The 26,704-nt window shown below is 50.9% G+C and overlaps 1 protein-coding gene across 5 annotated transcripts in view; it reads right to left on the reverse strand.

Annotated features, from left to right (window-relative positions):
* LOC138468296 (beta-1,3-galactosyltransferase 2-like) overlaps window positions 1-26,704 on the reverse strand; it is a 574,221-nt gene that overhangs the window by 240,464 nt on the left and 307,053 nt on the right. Inside the window, exon 2 of one of the 5 annotated variants that reach the window (XM_069608783.1) lies at window positions 17,602-17,714. The exons of the other annotated variants lie outside the window; for them this stretch is intronic. The gene's annotated coding sequence lies outside the window, so the exon portion shown is untranslated. The remainder of the gene's footprint in view (window positions 1-17,601; window positions 17,715-26,704) is intronic. 5 annotated transcript variants of the gene reach the window in all.

A 26,704-nucleotide genomic window follows, 5' to 3' on the forward strand; every position in this document is an offset into this window, starting at 1 on the left:
TTGTCCTGGTCAAGATGGGCCTGGAGAATAAGTCATTCTTTAGCTTTCCCATTGTGAAATCTTTCATGGGTATATTTGTTATATCACAGCGTGTACTGCAAACGGTAATACAAAGAATTCGCACCAGTGCAGGGCAACTACCACTAGGACAAGAATTTAAATTGTTTTCCTGTGTGGGACATTTTATTATGGTTGAGGTTGGTTTATTATGGGATTTGTCTGATTCAAATGCAGCCCAATTGGTCCCGAAGTTCTTGGGCTCCGTTCTTCCGGATCCGGTTTCTCGGTGGGTAACCGTGGTTTGTGGGTCCTGGGAGGAGGCCTGGCTGGCCCTCCCCTGGCTGGCCCTCCCCAGGGGCCTCTCCGGATATCGACTGACAGGGAGTATATGTGGCCGGAAGCGTGCCCGCGAGATTCGAGTAATGGGGCCCGGTCGCACCTCACAATACTCTGCGGAGCAGCTATGGTCACTGGGGCCCTTATTCATTTATTTGCATTAATAAAGCGCACAAAACAGCCCAGAGGCATCGTGGCGCTGTTACATGGAACCGGCTTAGTTACATTTGCTTGTGGGTGTACTTAATTGTACATGATGTGTTACATGGAGGGCGATATGGCTGCACAGGGTCACATAGTGTGCAGCATACCGTTACATAGCACATGACACATAGCTGTTATAGTTTGATGTTATAGTTATGTTATCCCCCGTCCTCATATCAACCTTTCCGGGTTATTGCCCAAAGACTACTGACACATTGTGATTAGTGTTGACAATAAAAGGCTGTGGTGTTTATTGCACAGTTACATATATCACAATAAATGAATTCTATTCATAACACTCTGGCCCATGCCACCTTCTTATCTGTCTGGTTCTTCTTTTGTGCCTGTCTCTCGTTCCTCTTTCTTCTTTTCCGGGTGGGTGCTGGGTGGGTTGGGTGTCCGGGTGGGTGGGTTGGGTGAAAAAACAAGAGTCTTCTGCTTCAGCAGAAAGGCTCCTTTGCGCTCCGTTCCGCGTGCTGTGCGAACTGGGGGCCCCTTGCTGGCAGGGTCTCCTCTTATTCGCTTTCTGGGGCCTCAGGCCATTCGTTTGGGGGCGCTGACAAATTCTGCAAATGTGTGTGTGTGTCCCCTCTTCCCCTGGAATCGCCCACTTCCTTTTCTTTCTTGTTCCTGGCTGCTGACCCCCAAGACCCTTTTGGCACCATGGTGTGAGATCCTACCTTGCCCTTTGGATGCCCAAGGTGTCCGTGCAGCCTCCGCTTATGCCCCTGCGCCCTTGAGTTCCAAATAGTGCCCTTATTTCGCTGTGCTGCTGGCCCTGGCTAGTAAGGGGGTCAGTGATGTGTTCTGTTTGGGGAAGAGGGGGTAACGGTCTCCAAGACTGAAGAAAGCGAGTGTGTGTTCCTACGTGTCGAGGGGCTCCGGTGGCCTAAGGGATGAGAAGCTGGCCCCCCCCTGCCCCCAAGCCAGGGATGGCGGGATTCATGCCCCATCTGGAGTGGTAGCTGGCATTAGAGTAACAAGGGCTTTAGGGGCCAGGGAGGGGTCAGGTGGGCTGGACTCACATGGTCAATTCTGGATTTCTGCCGAAAGGCATTCGGGTATTGGTAGAGGCCCATCCAAGGTAGTGTCTTGCTACTTTTCAGAGTTTGGTGATGTTGGGGGGCGTTGATTATTAGGGAAGGGTCCTGTATCATGGGACCAGGGTCTGTTCCCAGGCCTTTCAGGTATCGCCACCAAGAGGGTGAGGGCAGTGGAAGGTTCCCTTTCTGTTGGGAGCGGTAGAGCGGATGTTGTTTTCCATGGAGTCCTGTTTTTAATCAATTGCCCCCAGGCGGCAGTCCCGGAACAAACAAAAGGATGTGTGTTACAGGATGGGGGCCTTATGGGACCCTGGTTGTTGTTCCCAGGGGGTGTGGCAGCAGAGGGACCCTTCATACATATACTGGGTTGCCCCTTCTGCGGGGATTTTGCCCATGGTAAGACAGGTTTCAGTTGGGGTTTGGGGGGCTTTGCTTGTGATAGGTGCTTGCCCTTTGGTCCAGAGCTGTTGGTGTGTGAGGTCCCAGTTTGGCGTCCGCAGCCATTCCCATGTGAAATCCTTGCTGGGACAGAGACTTCAGGCAGGTAGGGACTGCAAGGGGTGGAAGATCGTGGGGGGGGTCTGCTATTCAGGCCAGGGAGCTGGGGGCTCCTCGGGTATCATTTCTCAAGGGACATGGCGGGTGAGGAGCTACACCCTTCGGGTGGGCAGGTGCCCATGCTGAGAAACAAGTCTTGGATTTAGTGTCTTTTGGGGGTATGCAGTAACAAAATTGTGGCAAAAATGCCGCCTGTACAAAAATTGTGGCAAAAATGCAGTGGTTTGACCCGTTAAAGGTGTACCCGATTACACAATTTAAGGAGAGCGGGGGTTGCAGGGATGTCCCTCGCTCCCCTTAAATGGTATAATGGTCTGGGGGTCGCGGGGCTGTCCCCCGCATCCTTCGCATGGATTGCGGCGGCAAATCCACAGCCTTTTTGCCATGATATTTTGTGTCCACGGCCATTTTTGCCACGATTTTAACACATGAACCGTTTTGGGGGGCTTTGTGTTTAGATGCTTGCGCCCTGGTTCCTGGCGTCTGGAGCCTTGTTGGTGTGAAGTCCCTGATGTAGTGGGGTTATGGGCTGCGGGCAGCAGGGTCTGCGAGGGCCGGGAGATCAGGATCTGGGGTGGCACTGGTCAGCTGGGCAACTGCCGGTCCGGGGTCTCAATGGGTATCGTTTCTCAAAGGGTATGGCGGGTGAGGGTTCACCTCCTTTGCAGGGCAGTGCCCATATTGTATGAGAGGTTGTCAGTTGTGGTTTCTTGAGGCTTGTGGGATAGATGCTTGCCCCCTGGCGGCGGCCCTAGTTTCCAGAGCCATTGGCATGGTTGGCCCCACTTTGAGTGGGGCGGGTGCCGCTTCAGGGCAGGGAGGGTCTGCGGGGTCCAGGAGATCGAGATCTGGGAGTGCTGAATGCAAGCCTTGGTTCGCTGGGCTCCCAGGGTATCGTTTCACAGGGCCTGGCAGACTGGTGGCTGGAGTACCGGTGTCGAGGATACCATTGGATGACGGGTGGGCTTCTGGTTTACCTCTGAGGTGCGCAGAAGCCTGCAGTGTTTTCTGTCATGGGGTGCCTGGCACACCAGAGGTTGTTGTGGGGTTAGTGTGGTCGACATTGGTTGGTTGTGGTTTCTGGGACATTTGGTTGTCACAGTCTGGGTATAGGTGCCAGTGAGGTCGCCATATGATGTGTGGGGTGTTCCCCTGAGGGGAAGGTAGTCGACGGGACACCCTCCCCTGGTGGTGCCAGACAATGTTGGTCTTGGTTCCTGTGTTATGTGGTGGAGGATTATGGGGCTAGTAAGAGATGGTGGCAGGAGTGGGCTATATGGCCGTGGGCTGAGGGCTCCAAGTACCATGGTTGGATAGGTTGTTGTGCGGAGGGTCTAGAAACTGATATGTATTCATGTCCTGTTTTGTATCTCTAGACAGGGCTGGACTGAGCCGTCGGCCAATCGGCCCGTGGCCGATACAAAATCATGGAGGAGACCTGGGGGCCGGTTCCTGAAGCCCACGCTGGGCAGGTCTCCGGCTCAGTCATGGGCTTCAAGTCTGTGCCTTCACACTTTAGGAACCAGCCCCCAGGGCCTCCCCCTCGCCGCCGCCGGACGGACGCAAGTTGCAAAGGATCTGTAAGTAAGTATCTTACAGATCCTTTGCAATTGCAGCCCCGCCGCCGCCAGCCCGCCGCAGAGGCAGAGAAAGGTAACACCTAAGTGTTACCTTCCTTTGATAAATGCTGCAGGCCGCGACACCATGGACTGGTTTTTTATGAAGCCACCCCAGGGCCGGTTTTAAAAAAATAAATAAAATGTTTGTTTATTATTACATTTGACTCGCTGCCGGCACAGCGCTGCAGCAGCCAGCCAGTGACACACAGTCACAGTGTGCTGTACAGCGCTGTGGGCGCAGGCCAAGCTGGGCCATTTCCATTTGAAACATTTTTTTTATTTGTTGCCTGCAGTGTTTGTACAATTATGGATTGGCTTGGCTGCTGCCGACAGTGGCCACGCCAGCAGCTCGCCTTGCTAGCAGCAGGCAGCGCCAGTGATGGAAACTGGCACTCTGCAGGAGGGGCTGGGGCTGTGCGCATAATTATTCATCAAAGCAAGGTAACAACAAACAAGTTGTTATCTTGCTTTGGTGATTTGCATGCATCATAATTATGATGCATGCATATTATTAATGCCTGATCAAGTAGCCTGGACCCTGGGGTAGGGCCGCTGACATGGTGCAGCCACTCCAGGGGGAGCCGCGGCGTGCAGTGCTAGTCGCCGCTCGGGCCCGCCCCGGCTCCTCTGAAATGCTAATTCGGCTACAACTACAACACCTACTGCAGCCAGGCTCAGCCTCAGGCTGGCTGGCTTGCTCGCCTCCTGCCTGCATGGCCGCTGGCCTGGGGCTGGGCTGACCTGGGCCCGGCACTGGGGCCACGGGGGCACCAACCAAGTGCAGTCTCATAACAAGTTGCTTTAAACTTTGCAGGAAGTAACAACAACGAATTTGTTGCACTTTGCAAAGTTGAAAGCAACTTGTGCCTGGGGCTGGGGATGAGGCTGATCCGGCACAGACTCTGTGCCGCCATTGGACGTGTGACATGTGACCCTCTCTCCCTGGAGAGAAAGGATATTAGTTGAGCCTCTCCTCCCTGCCCTGCATGATGATTTTTGCCACGGGCCACTGTCAGCCAGCCACAACACGACACCACCACGGGCTGCGTGCAGCACAGCAGAGGCCAGCCAGCAGACCGAGACAGTGGACCGTTACTCCACACCGGCTGCAGGCAGCACCCGGTCCGAAGTTCTTGCTGATCCGGCTGCTTGCCAGGGACCGGCTTGCAGTGGCACTGCCAACTCAGTCTGCAGCACTGGTGGTACTAGCAGGCAGGCAGCACTGTACACTGTCTGCTGGTGACTGCCGCCCCGGCCTGGCACCTCGTACCTGCGCCACCACCTCACTCGGTGGCTCAGCAGTGCTCAGCCCAGGTCTGCCAGCCCCCGCGGCAGCCAGCAGCAGCCAGCCCAGCAGACAACATCCAAGAGGAGACAGAGAGAGACTCTGCAGCTAGGAGCCGGCCCGTAAGGTAAGAATAAAGTCCAGGCACTGACTGCACTGGCCTGGCAGTTCTTCTCCTCCTTTCACCTACTGACAGCCAGCCCGTCAGCCGCCCACGAGTCCTCCCTCCCTGAACGTGAGTCCCTCAGTGGGCCGGCGGTGATGTGTGTATCGTGTCGCCCTGCTGTGACTGGGCACGGGCATGGCACTGGCTGGCACGGCACCAGAGGTCTATTTGGCCTATTTATTTATTTCATTTTACGTATCGTGCATTTGTGTGCACACATAGAAAGAGATGCATGCTAGACTGGAGTACAGAAATAGGTGCATTCTCAATCGTACAGTACAGATAGGAGTTCAAAACTGCCTTATCGTGCATTGTCCAAACTGTGTAAAGTAACTTGCCTTATGTATGGGATTATTAGTAGATATTGATTGGCAACCGCAAAATGACCTCAAGTAAGCACCAGGACTGGATGAAGTGATTACACTTGCTCCCATGGATACGGCAGTGGAAAGGGGTGTTCAATGCACTGTATTATATTTAAAGCGAGTCACACATAGCCTGGGCTCATCATGACTTCCATAAGCAACACGTTACAGACCATGTGACATTTAATACTTTTCTACAGTTGTTAAATGGGATAGGCAATTAAACCACATTAAGTAAAGTCTACCAACTTTACTTTGTATAAAAGGGCACAGTCAACTTTTAAAAATGCAGGTGTCTGTTTCACTCGGACTAGACAGACGGCCTGCATCCCTAACTGTGTTATCTCTCCGTTTTTTTGTTTCACTGGTTTTCCCCAAAGCTACATGCCAATGCAGACCTGGACTTGCCATCTCGAGTGCCAGCATGCGTCACTTCCTCCTGACAGGGTAACATTGGAATTAAACTATAAGTTGGGATCACATTGGCACTATTAGAGCTCATCCCCTTTGACCTCCAGGGAGTAGCATGTCCCCTCAAGGTGCTAATACATCAAGTACATTGGCCCTCATTACGACCCTGGCGGAAATCGAAAAACGATGGCGGAAATGCAATACCGCCATCGAATAGCGCTCGGTGCGATCATGACCCATCACCGCAAAGTACGATGCCATTAGCGACACCGTAGTGAACGCCAACGCTAACTGCACCAAGTACGCGCGCGCGCGCCATGCCAAACCGTAATTACCACCATGGCGCAACGGTACGCGAATTCTGACCCTAGCGGACATGCACCTAACGCCATCAAGCACGGCGGAAAGTACCATTCCGCCATGGTGAGAAGTACGGCATCGCGAACCAACCGTAAACGGCCCTACTGAGTGCCTGTACACCGCTCCCTGGCCACATTGTACAACCCCCCGTAGGTGCAATGAAGTCACACAATGCAACCAGTGAAATGTACTAGTCATCCATGCCTGCCAACGAACAAATGAATCTCAAGAGGGCCCAATGGGAGCTGCAGGGCACAGATGGCACGAATACAGAAGCTATACAAATGGACATGACCTCAGTCTCCCACCAAGAAACGCACGCAAACACAGGCACCTGTGACCAGCAATATTCCGATAATCACATCATTCCACCAATCCAACTGGCTGACCGGCATCTGTTACACAAAAGCTAATCCCCCGCCCCTGAGCATGACATCATCAAAACAGTCATAATGGCAGCCCTTATCCCTGACCTCACTGGGCTTCGTAGGCAAACGCGCCCAGCACAGTACCACGCAACTATACCCCGAAGCTGGAACCCAATGCAGATCTCCTCACAATACATCGCTCCCCAAATAGTAATATGCCACATCACTTGCAAAGAAGAACGCTACACGGTTCATATCAGAATAGAAATTTAATGCACAACAAATTCTCCAAGCCCATACAGCCATTAGGCCATGAACTCCAAAATACATTTCACCATTGTGGGCTGCATCCGCAATAAATGACCAGCTACTTCTTGTGTGACACCCTGTTCCTTCATGGTACACAGGGGCTACATTCTCGTACGAAAAGGCAACATGGAAGCGCCTAGAACCGCAGGGCCGTCCCAATAGGGAGGCACTAGTCCAGCTGAAAGGCCGAAATGTTGCTCCTAGCCACTAGTACTGCGTAAGGGCATGTGGCCCATTGGCGATCGTCCCATAAGATCGTAATGCTGCTCCACTGATTAACACGAAGCAGCAGGTGTCGGGAGTAAAATCCATCTGCAGGAGTGGCATACAGATGGCAGTGGCAAAAGGGGAGGAGATACCTGTCACCCAAATGAAATGAAAAAGAATAGTATGGCCATCAGAACTTCATTTGAATTACTCACTTCAATGATCACACCAAATCCACAGCCATATGCATGCTAGCCCACTCCAAAGGATCATCACCACCCAAAAACCACTTGCGAATCATAACTATCCATATCGAGGTGAAAACACTATCACAAACGAGTGTACCTGTGCATGCGTCTGTTAAAACAGAATCCATCAGATGGGATTGGTAACGTGCATAGACACAAGTGTCTGAAGGCGCGTCGAGACAGGGAGGGCTCAACAAGGCCAGATAGACGATGGTCCCACTATGGCAGCACTGCATCACATAGCGCAGGGGAGGCGGATAGATTCCAAGAAGCCCTGTACATGGCAAACTCTGTATCAAATCATCTGTCCATGCATCCATACATCATTCCCTCATCCCGTAATGAAAACACCTGTTTCCATACTCACATAACATGTGAAATTTCCATTGAGTCTGTGCGTTATGCAGCCTGCAAAATCCACTGTGCCCCAGCCCGTAATTCCAGTGTTGTGAAGTAACATGTATTTGGGAACGTCCGGCCTCATCGCCCACGTCGCTATTGCGCATCCCAAACTATTCATATCAATCATTGCATCCTCGCCATGGCCCCTGTCCCAAGGACATTGAACAATAGAACGTTATATTTGCAGTCAGACCTGTGGGCATCTCCTCGCCGCTAGCTGAAAACCGAAAGCGCCGCCCTTCGAATTCCTCATTTGCAACATCACGTCGAAAAGGCATCTGTGGCCGCTTGAATTCACAAATTAATCCATCTAGTGCGGCTGTGAGTGAAAATGGCAACTGCCTTCACTCACAAATGGGACGCCCCGACCGTCGGTGAACCTCGGTACAGTGTTGCATGAGGGTCCACCGTTACTCGAGTACTACGATCCACTGACCCTTCACAAGTCTGTTCGCGACTGCAAAGATAGTATGTGAAACAATGGGACCATAGCCGAATGAACATATCAACCAATGTTACACTGCCATCGGGTACAAATACATGATTGTAATAGCAAGATGCCATTCGTCGAATTGCAACGTTGTGTGCGGGACGTGCTCGCCCAAAGGGGAGAGCAGCTTGCACAGGTGGAATGAATCACCACAGGTGGAGGCCATACAGCCTGAAAACACATAAATTGCACACCCAGTCTCCTCCCACAACCACACCCACTCCGAAATGCTACCGGCAGGACTAGCTATGTTGGCCCTGGGGGACCTGATAGCACTGCAAGTACTCCAACTTCAAGAAGAAGACGTACACCAACTACAACCGGCCGCACGGCGGAGACGCAGGAGGAGGAGGAGGGCAAGGCAGGGCCAGCAAGGGCCGCCAGCACAGCCACTACCACCACGCAGGCAGCCCGCAATCCCACGCCTCCGAGCACATCCGTTCAACCTCACTGATGAGCAGATCCACACCCTCTACCGTTTGGACCGGGACACCATAACCGCCATTGTGGACATGACACAGGCTGACCTTGTCAGCATGATAGATAGCCCAACCGCCATCCCACCCCTACTGAAGGTGGTGTCTGTACTCCACTTCCTGGCCACAGGCACCTACCAGCACACAGTCGGACAGTTGCATGGCATATCACAGCCACTGTTCTCACGGACACTATTGCAAGTGCTCGATGCCCTCCTGAAGCACGCAGACGACTACATCTCTCTACCACGCTTGGAGCAGGAAATTACCAACACAAAAGTGGGATTCCATGCACTTGCCGGCATACCGGATTGCATTGGTGCCATCGACTGCACCCATGTGGAATTGGTCGTCCCACATGCCATGGAGGCCCAGTACCGCAACCGAAAACAATTTCATTCTCTGAATGTACAAATGGTGTGTGACTCCAACAGGATCATTACACATTTTTGTGCCCGATTCCCTGGATCAACCCATGATTCTATGGTCTTGAGGAACTCTACAATACCACGCTACATGGAGCGACACGCAGGGAACAGATCCTGGCTACTCGGTGAGTCTCATTTCATGCATGATGATGTGGGGTATGTGATGCGGCAATGACCTGGCAGGAAGGGGGGGGTGCGTACGTAGCAATGGCATTCCTCAAAATTCCTTTATTGTCCACATTTAGGTGATGCCGGGTATCCACTGAAGAGATGGCTCCTCACACCAGTCCGGAACCCACGGGACCAGCATGAGGAGGACTACAACCATGCCCACTCACGTACCCGTGTAGTCATAGAACAGGCATTCGGCCTACTGAAGACTCGTTTCCGCTGCCTCAGCAGGTCTGGCGGGGCACTCCTGTACCGCCATGTGAAGGTTGCAAAGATGGTCATGGCATGTGTCATGCTCCACAACATGTGCGTACGTAGAAATGTGCCCATGCCCCCTGACGCAGAACTGCAAGCACCTGATGATGGTCATGATGAGGGTGGGGATGTGGCAGCACCTCAAGGAGTCTGCGAGGCACAGGAGGGCCGTGACATTCGTCAGCATCTCATAGATGCATGCTTCTAGCACTCACGCCTGGTGGCTGATACATGGACACGGGACTCGTGGCACTGTGTGTGTCTGGAACATGCACAATATGGACTGTACGCCTATAATGGCCTCGTACACAAAGATCAATGTCCACACATCTCTTGATCGTGCATTGTTTATGGCATATGTGATATCATGTTAAACACCCTATCGACCCGCCACCCAAGTGAGCCCAACACACCCCCTCCACCCTCCTACCTCCCCCCGAACACCAGTGTCCAAAGATGCTCATTGTCAGTGGGCAGTCGCTATTGCAAGCCCCCTCTGCGGGTATCAGGGGCACCCCTGCCTGTGGAGCGCAGGTTCCTCCCAGATCTACGTTGGGGGCTGCCCTGGACGGAACTTGCAACGGATGATGTCTCTGCCTGCTCACGTCCATGCATGTCCCTAAGGGTTTGTGAGAGCTCAGTGAGCACACGGCGCACTGCGGCAAGTTCGGCACATACGTCTTTGGACGTCGCATGCAGTTCCCCCCTCAGGCTCTCGGTGCTTCTCCATTTGTACTCTCAGGCTCTCGGTGCTTCTCTCCATTTCTACTCTCAGGCTCTCGGTGCTACTCTCCATTTGTGCCCTTAGTGTCTCTGTACTTCTCTCCATTTCTGCCCTAAGTGTCTCAGTTGATGTTTCTATGTCTGCCTTAGTGCCCCCACATTCATCGGCATGGTCCTTGAGGAGCGTGGCCAGTTGCTGCTGTTGCACGATTACCTGGTCGAGGGACTGTTGCCTCTGCTGGGCCATGGCCATTTGCGGTGGTGTCACAGAGTGGCTGATCACCTCATGTTGCCTTGCCACAGGGCTTGTGGGGGATGGCCAGTCGTCGTCTTGTGGGTGCCCCTGCGTGGTATCCTCATGGTTTACGGGATGGAACAGACAGGGGGATTGAGACAGGTCATGGATGGATGTAACTTCGACATCCCAGTTTTCTGTGTCGGAGCCTGCTGCCATTAATGCTGTGTCACCTATGGTGCTGCTGCCACCAGAAGCAGTGCCTACTGTGGCATCCATTGGGGGGACCTGTGGTGGTGTTGTTGTGGGCATGCTGGCTGCTGGGGTGCCTGTTGGAGTTCCCTCCTCTGTGCTGCCACTTGATTTGTGCTGCTGCCGTGTCTTGATGCGTGCAGCTGAGGTGGAGGGTCTTTGGCCGTTGGTCTTGGCCCTCTTTGCAGGTGTGCTGGTAGGGGTGTCCTGGAGCTCGTCGTTTGGATCGGACCCTGTGGTGGAGTAAAGGAGGGCGAGCGTTATTAATGGGTCTGTGGGAATTGGAATGGCAATGTATCACATGCATTGGGGTGGTACCTGAGGGTGATTTGGGTCGGGGCCTTGGAGGTGGTTTCATTTGTGTGTGGAGTGAGGGTGCAGTTGTTTGGCAGCCTGCAGTTAGGGTGTGCCTGCTACACGTGTAGAGGGTGTTTTTAGGATTTTTAATTATTTATGTATTTGATGTGAGTTTTAAAGTGTGCTATCAGGCCTATGTATGTGGACGTTCTCCTGGACATGTGTTCCTGTTGCACTATGTGGGCACGTGGTACTTCACATGATTGGACATTGTGGTTTTGGCATTGTTTTATTTGGGACACCTACCTGAATCTTCGGATGTCTGCACTCCTTTCTCCATCCCTCCGACTCCCTCTATGCTCTCCATTCCAATGGTGGAGGCACAGATTTCTTCCCAGGGGGTCAACTTGATGGGTGATTCCGATCCTCCCCCGGTAGCTGTGGCAATGTTGCGGTTGGCAGAAAGTATGCTACGGACGCGTATCCGCAGGTCGTCCCATCGCTTTCTGCATTGCTGTGGGTTGCGGGGTGCGGTCCCCACCGCACTTACCCGCTGTGCCACCAGGGCCCATATGGCCTTCTTGTTCGCAAGTGCCGTCCTGGTCATTTGCGTGGAGAAGACGGCGGCAGCATTCTCCTGGAGGGTCTCTGTGAGCACGGTGAGTTCCTCACGGGAGAAGTGGACCTGCCGCTTGCGGTCGCACGCTTTCTTCGCTACTTTTCCCATTTTTCTTGGTTTCACTAGGGTGGATGACGGGTTGGGATGTGTCTCAGGGTAGTATTTTTAATGGTTGTGTGGAATTTGTGGTTTTATAGGTGTACGGCGGGATGTTTCCCGTTCCGGGACCATGCTTTTACTTCCGTTTCCGTATATTTACGGTCACCGTACTTTCCGGTTGGCGCTCACTGCGGTGTCCGCTGAGATGGGTGGCGGTATTGCACCTAGGGCGCCGTACGGCGGCGGTGTGGGCCGTTTTAGGGTCATTTCCGCCATCGCGGACTTTGCACTTCCGCCATGGCGTGGTGCTCGTGCCCGATGGGTCGGAATGAGCCGCACTTTGCTCCATCCTGCAATGGCGGAAACGCTATTTACGCTATGGCGGTCCGGTCGGTTGATTTCCACAAGGGTCGTAATGAGGGCCATTGTGTTTAAGCTCTCCTCTTATCAGTTCAGAAAAGAAGCATCGGGAGCAACTGGTGCCTGGTACCCAGCCATGCAGCCGTCATCTGCCCTTCAACGTCTGCAGTCACGTTGCTGCCATCACATCTTGCTGCCTGGCATGAAGGGAGTCGGGACCGGTGGTGGACCACCACCAGGATCTGGCCCCCTATGAAACAGTACCTAGTCTCACCTGCTGACAGACAGCCCGTCAGCCGTCCACGAGTCCACCCTCCCAGAGTGTGACTCCCTCAGTGGGCCGGCGGTGGTGTGTGGCTGGCCCCAGGCCTGTGGTTGTTCACCCCCACCCCAGGTGCCCGACTGGCCGCCCCTGCTAATATTATTTGACCAGGATGGCAGGCCCTACATTGCATTGCCCTTCACTTCTGGTGTTCTTTTGTTATTACCAAGACGTTTATTGTCTGCTATCGTTTTTTACACGTTTAGTGAAGGACACATTTTTTGTAATGATGCTGATGATGATTTAGATGTATGATTGTTTTTTGTATTTAGACTAGGTTCATTATTTCGTTTTTCCTATTTCTATTGTTGCCCACTTTCTTTGCTTCCTTTTCTCTTCTATGTCTTGTTCTGTGCTCTGTTGTATGTCTCTCGCGCTGGTGTTTCTTTTTCGTTCTCTATGTTTTCTTCTGGTGGTCAGTGAGATCATCAAGGTAGGGCCACACAGTGTGCTAGCTTGCTTTTCGGACGCACTAACATCATTACTTCATTTACTTACCCATGTCTTTTATCTGTCTCATTATGCAATTCCGCATAGGTGTCACCATCTCACGACATTGAATCACACATCAAACTCGTAAGCTTCTCCCATATGTCACAGCTTTGAATAGTCCTTTCACGCTTTGGATCCCTTTATAGTGCATCACCGTAGTGCAGATTTCCAAGCTGTGAGGCTCCTCAGAAAGAAATGTGATCTCAGGAAAGAGGGGCAAAGGGTTACTTCTTTCACTTTCGTGGACGCGTGACCTGTGGTGGGAGCTTATTGTGGGGGTAGCTGGGAGGGGATGCGGCTGAATGAGGTGAGGGAATGGAGGAAGGGTCAATGTATAGCGAGGTGGTGGGTGACATCCTGCCCAGAAACTCCTGAATGTGGCAAAGGGACTCTGCCAGGCAGGTCATGGCATAGTGAAGGTGAGCTGTGACTGGGCATGGCACTGGCTGGCACCAGAGGCCTATTTGGCCTATTTATTTCATTTTATGTATCGTTCATTTGTAAGGTGCTTATACATCAAGTAAATTGTGTTTCAAAGCACCCCCCTCTCTTATCAGTTCAGAAAGGAGGCATCGGGAGCAGCTGGTACCCAGCCGTGCAGTCTTCATCTGCCTTATCACTTTCTCAAGCGTTTACACAAAACATAACATGCAACAGACACATGAACCCTCCATAAGTAGCATTTTCTGTAAAGTCGTGAACTGACGCGAATCACGGATGATCGTTTGAGGGCCACTTTTTTTGAGGTGAGGGGTGGGCCACTTTTTGAGGCGAGGGGTGGGCCTTTTTTTTTTGGCCTATTTCTTGTCCCAGTCCGACCCTGTCTCTAGATGACACCCAACGACCGGGAGAATGACACCAGGCATCCTGGCCGGTGAATTGCCATCAGTGCAAACAAGGGTACTGTTTTGGGTGGTGGTAATGTCTGGGGGCCGCACAAAAGTTGAAGAGGAGTGCGGGGGTGGGCCCAGTCCAAAGGGAGCATCCAAGAATTCCCGGGTGGCTCCTGCCACAAGCAAGTTTTGCATATGTATGTACGATTGAAGGGCTGCATATCAAGGGAGGGGGGCAATGCAGGGGGAGTCCCGTAGGAGGGGGTGCATCAGGGAAGAGACAAAGTGGTTCTGATGGTGTCCAGGGTTCAATGGGTCGGTCTGACTGTATTAGGTCTCAAGTGAAAAGCATAAGTACTGTTCTAGAAGGGGTGGGGAGTGCCCGGCCAGTAGGCCAGAGGCCCTGTGGCGGTAGGTTGGAGCACATTGCATTGAATCGAGCAAGGGGCTCAACCATCTGGGTCACTGGAAGGGAGATGTAATGCTGATTTACGTTAGGGTCCTAGGTTCTGCACGGAACAGTGGGGTGTCATGCCGGGGGCTCATAGAGCGGCCCTCACTGGTCCCTGCACGGGGAGAGTGGGTTTGGGGGTCTGGTCGGTTTAGGGGGTCACATATTTCCCTAAGGCCCATCCCGAGTGTGGGGGGCGATGACCATTGACACTCACCCCCTGCTCAAGTACGTAGTGATGACATCATTGATGATGTAATGATGACATCATTGATGACGCAACCGATGACGTAACCATCAGAGGATGCTATTCCTGCATGGCTTTGTCGCATTTTGGTGAAGATATATTTATTTTATTTATTTATTTCATTTGTAAAGCGCGCAGAAGCCCTTAAGCATCAGGGCGCTGTAGAACCAGTTACACGGGGCCCGAAGGAGAGAAGGCATAGTTGCAGAGGACATATGAGAAATGCGGCCTAATCCCTTCCAAAAAGAACATTGGTGTTTGGTGTCCCTCATTGGTCATGCTACCTGCGCCGGCCGACTCCTGCACCACAGATACCTATGAGAGCACCTAACACCCACACCACAGATGCCTTGGAAAGCGCTTATCTCGTGAACCACAGGTACCACCGAGCGATTAACACCCACACCATGGATACAGGTGAGAGCGCCTAACACTGAACAGTGGATACTTAAAAGAGTGTCTAACAGCCGCACCACGGATAGCTAGGTAAGCGCTTATCGCCCGCACCACGGATACCAGAAAGGGCGCTGATCACTCACTCCTTGGATACCTGTGAGAGCACCTAACACACGCACTGCAGATACCTGGGAGGGTGCCTAACACCTGCACCACAGATACCTGCAAGAGCGCATACTATCACCACCCGAGATACCGGAAAGAGTGCTTTCTATGCACACCATGGGCACCAGAAATAACGCTCCTCACCCGCACCACAGATACCTATGAAAGGACATAACACCCACACCACAGATACCTGGGAGAGCGCTTAACACATGCAATGGGCATCAAAGAGACGGCTTATCACGCGTACCATGGACACCATAGAGAGCGATTATCACCCGCACCACAGATACCTGGGAGTGCAGGGTGCGGGGAGTCCTGCTCCATAGACTTGAGTCTGTGGCTCAGAATATTAATGCCTCCACTACAAGGGCCTGTGTTTGACCTCATGGTCACAGATTCGAATCCTGGCAGGTCCACTCAGCCTTTCATCCTTCAGAGGTCGGTCGATAAAATGGGTACCATTAAGTTGGGTAACAATAAACGTCTGTTATGTGTCAATAGTGCCACGATGCCCCTTTGGCGGTGAACATGCGCTCTACAAATACACCTGTTATGTTATAGATACCTAGGAGAGCGCACAATTAACAGCTGCACTGCAGATAATGACATGAGTGCCAGAGAAAGTGATTAACACCTGCACCACGGATCCCTATGAAAGCACCGAACATCCTGGGGCGCAACATAAGCTACATTTGGGGGCGGGGCTAAGTGTTGATGGGAGTGGCCACTTAAGAAAATAGGACGGGCAAACGTTGAGGCTCCGCCCCCACTGTTCTACCCCCCCCATGGTCTGCTGTGGGGACCAACTATCAAATAGTATATTTTAAAGCGCAATATAAAGACAGGCGATGGAAGTCTTTCTAGAAAGTAGCAGCTTTTAGTTTTACTGCGTTTGTTCAAGTATGTTTTTCTGCACAAACACACTAAAACCTTCACACTACCAGTTTAGTGGAAGGGTTCCCTCACCTCTCTGCCTAACAAAGTGCAAGTGCACACATCCAGGGGTGCACCTAGGCTAAAATTCTGGAGTGGGCTAACCTTTCAAATGTTGGGAGAGGCGCTAACTTCAGAGACGGTGGGGGAGTGGCAAAGGTACTTGTGTGGGGGCATCTAACTTCTTTACGCATTGCAATGAGACTATTCTAGTGCAGCTTCAATGTTACAAGCAGTTAACTCTCTCCTTTAAGTCTGAAAGCACCCACTTAAGGACTGCTGGGAGAATGTGTGGTCTCCTGTCCCCTCTCGACCCTTCCAATCACTCCCCTGGAATGCAAGTACTAACCCCACATCACGATTTCAGTTGCCTAAAATGCAGGTGCTAACAATGAAATGCTTTACGTAACTAAGGTTTCCTTCAAGGGATCAGACCTCAGGTTCTCCGCATTTAATAACATATGCACAAACCCATTGAAGAGGATCATCACTCAAGACTCGGGTGCTTCTGACCTGCACCCGCCTGTCAGCACCGTCACTCCTGATGCACGTCACAGTGCCTTTACATTCCATACAAAGCATACATTAGATTGCAAAACCACGCCTTCTTCTAATAAAAACAGTTTGCAAGTGAGGAGGTAAGTCGGCGCTGCATCCTGTGGCAAGAAAGTGGTTTATTCGTGTTAAATGTGTGGAATTCAGAACTGTGGTGGAAGTGGAAAAAAGGAACTAGTGGTACTCTGCATCCAAAAAGGAAGAAGTGGGATGGTGGGAGATGGGGGAAGGGTAGAACTGTGCCAGATGGGGTTTGACCTTTGGTTTGCCATCTACAATGTCTCTTGGTGCTTTGTGGCTAGACTAGACATTGCCTGGAATAATAAACTAGCACTGGCAAAGCCAACAGTTTGGGCTTTTGTGCAAGGATGGGATAGGCACTGACATTATGTTAGTGCCTTGCCATAAAATGGCGACGGCTGAAAGATTTAGTGATTACCTAGGCATATGATGGCATTAATGGGCAAATTCCTTTCTGATACCACAACCCAAAACATTTGGCTTTGTGATTGCTGGTTTTTAATAGCAGTTCAGTGCATGGAACCTGAAGTCACACTTGGTTGAGACTTTTTTTTTTATTACACCAGAAGATCTTTACAACTGTAATGAAGCCATTAACTCTCAGCAGACTGCTTAGAAATAACCTTGGAAGGCTAATGGTTGATGTTAATGCTTGATAAAGCTAACTCAAAGAGATCTCATGAGGATGTGTTTTGGGAGCGGCGGGTAGTGAGTGGGATTGGCCATAGGAATTAGCATGGCCATGGGCAGTCAGTGGGCTGGTAAATAACAAAATACCCTCAAGCTGTGGATCCCTCCTCACAAGTCAGCTCCCTCCAAATTGTACTCCAGTTCAATAGTTTTGGCTTAAAGCCAACATTAAAAATAGGATGAAGTTAAACTAAGGTAAAAGTGAACCTCTCTGGTCAGTTGTCCCTCTGGTCCTTGGTTGCTCGGATGAACTCTCTTCTGGTCCTTGGTTCCCTTGAGAGTTGGACCTTTGGTCCATCCCTCCTTTGGTCTTTGGCTCTCTGGTGAGACGGTGGCAAAAACAAGAAGCAAAATGCTTACATTTTCTGTCAATCACACAAGTTAGTACCTTAGCTACCTGAAACGCACATAATCACTGCGCCACACAGCTGACAAAATATCTAAAACGTTCACTGTACAGAGCCCTATCTTTTAAGATCTGCACATATCTATGTTGTAACAAAGCAATCTTGGCCTGATCCCTCTGCTACTGCATTAGCCCCTTGTCCCACTTCTTGTAGATCCTGAAGCTCCCAGAAAGTGTGAAAATGGCAGATGGTGTGCAATGAAAGACACAATATCATAGCATAAGGAAATGGCAGAGTGCGGGGCAGTACTCTGGACGGCCCACGCAACTTCAGTGGCTGGGAGCAACAGGGGAGAAAATTTTATGTTGGTTCTACCACAGTCCGCTAGAAACTCTGGTACACTGACTGGCTGGTGAGACTATGGGCCTCATTACATCTGTGGCGGTAGGGCAACAACGGCACCTGCAATGCAACCGACGCCGTTGTTGCCTTACTGCCACATTAGGAGTTCTGCTCGCGGGTGCCGCTCTGCACGCTTGGTCAAACCAGGCGTGCAGAGCGGCACCCGCAAGCAGAACAGGGTGGTAGCAAGGGTACAGTTATGAACGGTACTGCTGCTACCATCCTCCCCATTCCCATTGAGCCCTACAGGAGCTCAAATGGGAATGGGGACGTACCGGCTCCGGGTCCTGCGAAAGGGAAATTACCGGGCCCGCAAAAGTCAGAATGGCCCGGTTATTCCCCTTTCGCAGGACCCCGTGCCCGACCCGAGTTGGGGGGTAGCCATGCCATTATTAAGGGCATGGCTGCCTCCAAACTCGTAATGAGGCCCAATGTCTGCCTATCAAATCAAGTGTTACGAGACTGGGGGAGGGCCAGTGCAGCAATAATGCAATTCTATGTGACAGTATTGGAGCCACTGGCAGAGGGGCACCAGAGTACACCAATGTGTCCCTAAACTTATTCAAACTGTTCGCTTGTAAGGGTGTAAACGTAATCACTTGTAAGCACTCCAATTTGTGTGCTTGAAGTCAGCGTGAGATTACATTATTTGGCCAGGATCACACACTTAGGCCAAAGGATTTTAGCCCACCTTCTTCCACACTTTACTTGGAACACATATTTAAGTTTTGGGTATCAAGGCGTACAATAATACTGTCCTATAAAGTTTATTTGCAAAGTACACAAATTGCAAAGTAAAGCAACACAGCAACATGTAAATCCTTATAGCAGTTGAGCAGTGTACCTTTATTTTGCACATCCTGAATTGAAAACTATAGGATGTATTTTCAGCACTTTAAGACACACAATAAAAATAAAAACGTTCTTAGTTTTGGAGATGCGTCATAAACCTCCAGCATATTACGATGTATGGTTATAAGAACATTCAACTAAGGACATCAAAGCAAACTTTACTTTTTAGCATTTCAAGCTATTAGACGTTATGGGTATGAACACATCTTTCAAAGGGTGCCTTATTATGTTGCTCACTTTAACTGTGACAGATTTGCAAGGTGACTGGTGGTGGTCTATCAGTTGGAATTTCACCATCATGCATAAGAAAGGCTGTGCTGCTGATGACAAGGTTCATTATGGCACTGGCTGCAGAGCCTGGGGTGCAGCCTGTGTGTCTCAGGGGGGCTGTGGCTGGGGAAACGGGCAGTGCTTGATTTGCCCAGCGACGTCATTTCACCAAAATACCAGGGGTAGTGGAAGTGACAATTCATGACCCTTGACATCTGATGACATCACAGGAAGTGATGTCATTTGACCCCACCCCAAAGTGATATCACAGGAAGCAATGGAACATGACCGTTTACCCCTTGACTAAACAGGAAGTGACATCACATAGCATTGTTTCTAAGTACACTATGAAAAATATGGTTACAATATTACTGTAACGTGATATACATTTCATACAGGAATGGATCACCATATGTATCCGCAGAAAAAAACATGCTATAACTGCAACGTGCGAAAAGCAAAATGCATAGTCCGAAATGGATGCTTATTCGACTCTAAATGCTTTTTGGAGGATTTTGTTGGCATTGTGAATTTGAAATGTTTAAGAACAGACTCAATCAGTGACTCACCCCCTGAAGTGTGCCTGAAATAAACCTTTAATGAGTCTAGCAATTATTGTATAGGATTCCAGAAAGACAAATAGGTCATATAGCATTGGCACATTGGCATTGGCCACAGCCCAGGAGCTTCAATTTGTAAAAATGTTTTTTTTTAAATAATTTTTTGGGGTAGTGAGCGAGACCTCAGGGGTCGCAAGTGCAACCCCTGGCGACCCCTAAATTACATCCCTGGATTTGCGCCAAAGAAATAAAATGCGTTTAGGACCATGTTCCTGATCCTTTGAACTGTTAAAGGCTCAGCACGGAAGTTCCGCCCCTCAGCTCACATTTGAGGGTGGGGGTACAGGGGGAAGGGGGCTGGAGCCTGATTAGCTCAATGACGTTGCGTGCCTGTTAACACCCACACCACAGATACCTGGGAGAGCACTTATCTCGCAAACCACGGGTACCAGCGACAGTGATTTCACCTGCTCCAAGATACAGGGGAGAGCTCCTAACACTGCACCACGGATACATGTGAGAGCGCCTAACACTGCACCATGGTTATTGAAAAGAGCGCCTAACACCCCACCAAGGGTACCTGTGAAAGCACCTAACACCTAACACGAATATCTGTGGGATCACCTAACACCCCACCATGGATACCTGTGAGAGCACCTAACACCCCACAATGGATACCTATGAGAGAACCTAACACCCCACCATGGATACCTGTGGGATCACCTAACACCCCACCATGGATACCTGTGAGAGCACCTAACACCCCACCATGGATACCTGTGAGAGAACCTAACACCCCACCATGGATACCTGTGGGAGCACCTAACACCCCACCATGGATACCTATGAGAGAACCTAACACCCCACCATGGATACCTGTGGGAGCACCTAACACCCCACCATGGATACCTGTGAGAGCACCTAACACCCCACCATGGATACCTGTGAGAGCACCTAACACCCCACCATGGATATCTGTGGGAGCACCTAACACCTAACACGAATATCTGTGGGATCACCTAACACCCCACCATGGATACCTGTGAGAGCACCTAACACCCCACCATGGATATCTGTGGGAGCACCTAACACCTAACACGAATATCTGTGGGATCACCTAACACCCCACCATGGATACCTGTGAGAGCACCTAACACCCCACCATGGATATCTGTGGGAGCACCTAATACCCCACCATGGATACCTGTGAGATCACCTAATACCCCACCATGGATACCTATGAGAGCACCTAACACCACACCATGGATACCTGTGAGAGCACCTAACACCCCACCATGGATACCTATGAGAGCACCTAACACCCCACCATGGATACCTGTGAGAGCACCTAACACCCCACCATGGATACCTATGAGAGCACCTAACACCCCACCATGGATACCTGTGAGAGCACCTAACACCCGCACCATGGATACCTGTGAGAGCACCTAACACCCCACCATGGATACCTGTGAGAGCACCTAACACCCCACCATGGATACCTGTGAGAGCACCTAACACCCCACCATGGATACCTATGAGAGCACCTAACACCCCACCATGGATATCTGTGGGAGCACCTAACACCCCACCATGGATACCTGTGAGAGCACCTAACACCCCACCATGGATACCTATGAGTGCACCTAACACCCCCACAATAAACTTAAGAGAGACTAGAGGTAATATTTCCTATGACCGATAGTGAACAGCCCTCTATAAACAGAACTCTTAAACAATACACAATGTTCACTCGGTCCCTTGCTTCCCCAAGTCCATATTTGGTTGAACCTTACTGCATGAGGTTAATAGCCATTAGATTCTCATACTACACCACATTGTATCAAAAAATAGTATTTTATTTTTCATATTTCAACAGTAAAAAACTTTTTTTCTTTTATCTTTTCTTCTTCACAGTTCCAATTTTTTAATCTTTTTTAAAAAGGAGTATTTCTGATAGTATGCAAATCACAATATCTGCACCATTACCATGCAATATCGTTGTATACATTTAATCTCATGTAACAGTTGACCATTTAATAATTAGCAAAAATTCATCTCTTAACCTGGATCTACAAGTTGCTCACCCCTATCGTCGAGACAAGCAACCCAGTCCGTAACAACCTTTCACTTATTCTTCCTAAAAATCATGCTTACTTTCATACCACATCCATACCATACCCGACATGTTTCATTCCTTACACACTTACACACTATTGACAAGGAAATTCTTCAGGGGTAAAATTTACACAACATTCAATTAAATGCACAATCGTATCAGTCTTCTTGTAGACTTAATTTCTTGCGGGGTCAGCTTTCAATGAGATCCCATTGCACTTTTCTTTAGGGTCCAACCTTCAAAAACGTATACACTTCTACAGGCTGATTTCTTCTTATGTGTCTTCTTGGGGGGTCCCCCTCGATTTACAATCCTCTTCCTAGTTAAAGTCTGTCTGATGTTGGGGTGTGCTTGGCTCTCAACTGGATACCACTATCTGCGATCACTGGGAGGCATTCCTTAATAGATGCTAGACTATTTCTTTCAATTTGATATGAATTACTGGATTCTAAACCAAAGCGAATTTTTAGAATTCAGTCTGAGTACCCTTTTGAGCCTGAAGAAGTGATATGCTGTTATCAAGATAATTGTGTCCAATTTGAAGTAGGTAAATCTGATAAGTCTAAAGAATGACAAGTTACAACAGGAAATGTATTGGACATTATGCAGAGATTACCCAGCCTTTGACCAAACTGCTGAAACAGGATGTACCCTTGGCACTATAGAAATACCAACAAACACATAAAGAGGCCCAGGGTCTTTTGTCCATCATAGTTCCATTTTCCAAGCTAATGTAGTTCAGCTTCCAACGTCACAGTTTGATAGCCGGGAAGATAAGGACATTTGCAAGCAAGCAGCCCGCAGCACGGCGGCAAAGTGGACAAGCAGGACTTCCAGGGACTTGCTTGGATATGCTTGGATAACACCCCACCATGGATACCTATGAGAGCACCTAACACCCCACCATGGATATCTGTGGGAGCACCTAACACCCCACCATGGATACCTGTGAGAGCACCTAACACCCGACCACGGATACCTGCGAGAGCACCTAACGTCTGCACCACGGATAGCTGTGGGAGCACCTAACACCCGCACCGCGGATGCCTGCGAGAGTACTTAACGTCCGCACCACGGATACCTGCGAGAGCACCTAACACCCGCACCACAGATACCTGTGAGAGCACCTAACACTGTACCGCGGATACCTGTGAGAGCACCGAACACCCGCACCACGGATACCTGTGAGAGCACCTAAGCCTGCACCATGGATACCTGTGAGAGCACCTAACACGGCACCACGGATACCTCTGAGAGCACCTAACACAGCACCATGGATACCTGTGAGAGCACCAAACGTCTGCACCATGGATACCTGTGAGAGCACCTAACACAGCACCACGGATACCTGTGAGAGCACCAAACACCCACACCATGGATACCTGTGAGAGCACCTAACACCCCACCATGGATTCCTGTGAGAGCACCTAATGCCCGCACCACGGATACCTGTGAGAGCACCTAACACCCAGACCACGGATACCTGTGAGAGCACATAACGCCTGCACCACGGATAGCTGGGTGAGCGCTTATCACCCACACCACGGATACCGGAGGGAGCTCTTAACATGTGCACTACAGATTATGGTGAGAGCGCCTCACACCTGCTCCATGGATACCTGGTGGAGAGCGCATAACACCTGCAGCACAGGTACTGAAATGAGCACCTAACACCCACACCACGGATACCTGGTCGCGATCGCCTAACATCCGCACCACCGATATCTGGTGGAGAGCGCCTAACACCTACTCCACGTATATCTTGTGGAGAGCACCTAACACCCACACCACAGATACTTGGGAGGACACTTATCATCTACACCACAGATACCGGAGCAGGCGCTTATCAAGCACACCACGTCCACGGGTACCAAAGAGAGTGCTTATCACTGGCACCGCGGATACCTGTGAGAGCACATAACACATGCACCACGGATACCTGTGAGAGCACCTAACACTGCACCGCGGATACCTGTGAGAGCACCTAACACCCCACCACGGATACCTGTGAGAGCACCTAACACCCCACCACGGATACCTGTGAGAGCACCTAACACCCCACCACGGATAACTGTGAGAGCACCTAATAATGCACCACGGATACCTGTGAGAGCACCTAACACCCCACCACGGATACCTGTGAGAGCACCTAATACTGCACCACGGATACCTGTGAGAGCACCTAACACCCCACCACGGATACCTGTGAGAGCACCTAGGACCCCACCACGGATACCTGTGAGAGCACCTAAGACCCCACCACGGATACCTGTGAGAGCACCTAATACTGCACCACGGATACCTGTGAGAGCACCTAACACTGCACCACGGATACCTGTGAGAGCACTTAACACCCCAACACGAATACCTGTGAGAGCACCTAACACCCCACCACGGATACTTGTGAGAGCACCTAATACCCCACCACAGATACCTTTGAGAGCACCTAATACCGCACCACGGATACCTGTGAGAGCACCTAACACCCCACCATGGATACTTGTTACAGCACCTAACACCCCACCACGGATACCTGTGAGAGCACCTAATACTGCACCACGGATACCTGTGAGAGCACCTAACACCCCACCACGGATACTTGTGAGAGCACCTAATGCTGCACCACGGATACCTGTGAGAACACCTAATACTGCACCATGGATACCTGTGAGAGCACCTAACACCTGGACCACGGATACCTGTGAGAGCACCTAACACTGCACCACGGATACCTGTGAGAGCACCTAACACCCCACCACGGATACCTGTGAGAGCACCTAATAATGCACCACGGATACCTGTGAGAGCACCTAACACCCCACCATGGATACCTGTGAGAGCACCCAATACTGCACCACGGATACCTGTGAGAGCACCTAACACCCCACCACGGATACCTGTGAGAGCACCTAGCACCCCACCACGGATACCTGTGAGAGCACCTAGGACCCCACCACGGATACCTGTGAGAGCACCTAAGACCCCACCACGGATACCTGTGAGAGCACCTAATACTGCACCACGGATACCTGTGAGAGCACCTAACACTGCACCACGGATACCTGTGAGAGCACTTAACACCCCACCACGAATACCTGTGAGAGCACCTAACACCGCACCACAAATACCTGTGAGAGCACCTAATACTGCACCACGGATACCTTTGAGAGCACCTAATACTGCACCACGGATACCTGTGAGAGCACCTAACACCGCACCACGGATACCAGTGAGAGCACCTAACACCCCACCACGGATACTTGTGAGAGCACCTATTACCCCACCACAGATACCTTTGAGAGCACCTAATACCACACCATGGATACCTGTGAGAGCACCTAACACCCCACCATGGAACACCCCACCATGGATACCTGTGAGAGCACCTAATACCCCACCACGGATACCTGTGAGAGCACCTAACACCCCACCATGGATACCTGTGACAGCACCTAACACCCCACCGCGGATACCTGTGAGAGCACCTAATACTGCACCATGGATACCTGTGAGAGCACCTAACACCAGGACCACGGATACCTGTGAGAGCACCTAACACTGCACCACGGATACCTGTGAGAGCACCTAACACCCCACCACGGATACCTGTGAGAGCACCTAACGCCTGCACCACGGATACCTGTGAGAACACCTAATACTGCACCATGGATACCTGTGAGAGCACATAACACCCCACCACGGATATGTGAGAGCACCTAATGCTGCACCACGGATACCTGTGAGAGCACCTAGCACCCAACCACGGATACTTGTGAGAGCACCTAACACCCCACCACGGATACCTGTGAGAGCACCTAGGACCCCACCACGGATACCTGTGAGAGCACCTAAGACCCCACCACGGATACCTGTGAGAGCACCTAATACTGCACCACGGATACCTGTGAGAGCACCTAACACTGCACCACGGATACCTGTGAGAGCACTTAACACCCCAACACGAATACCTGTGAGAGCACCTAACACCCCACCACGGATACTTGTGAGAGCACCTAATACCCCACCACAGATACCAGTGAGAGCACCTAACACCCCACCACGGATACTTGTGAGAGCACCTATTACCCCACCACAGATACCTTTGAGAGCACCTAATACCACACCATGGATACCTGTGAGAGCACCTAACACCCCACCATGGAACACCCCACCATGGATACCTGTGAGAGCACCTAATACCCCACCACGGATACCTGTGAGAGCACCTAACACCCCACCATGGATACCTGTGACAGCACCTAACACCCCACCGCGGATACCTGTGAGAGCACCTAATACTGCACCATGGATACCTGTGAGAGCACCTAACACCAGGACCACGGATACCTGTGAGAGCACCTAACACTGCACCACGGATACCTGTGAGAGCACCTAACACCCCACCACGGATACCTGTGAGAGCACCTAACGCCTGCACCACGGATACCTGTGAGAACACCTAATACTGCACCATGGATACCTGTGAGAGCACATAACACCCCACCACGGATATGTGAGAGCACCTAATGCTGCACCACGGATACCTGTGAGAGCACCTAGCACCCAACCACGGATACTTGTGAGAGCACCTAACACCCCACCACGGATACCTGTGAGAGCACCTAATACTGCACCAGGGATAGCTGGGGAAGCACTTATCACGTGCACCTGGAAGAACGCCTAACACGCGCACCGCGAAAACTGGAGGAGGGGGATCCCGCACCAGAGATACCTAGGATAGCGCATAATTAGCACCCGCA

The sequence above is a fragment of the Ambystoma mexicanum genome, chromosome 4q (genome assembly GCF_040938575.1).
Source record: "Ambystoma mexicanum isolate Mex_15411 chromosome 4q, UKY_AmexF1_1, whole genome shotgun sequence".
NCBI lineage: Eukaryota > Metazoa > Chordata > Amphibia > Caudata > Ambystomatidae > Ambystoma > Ambystoma mexicanum.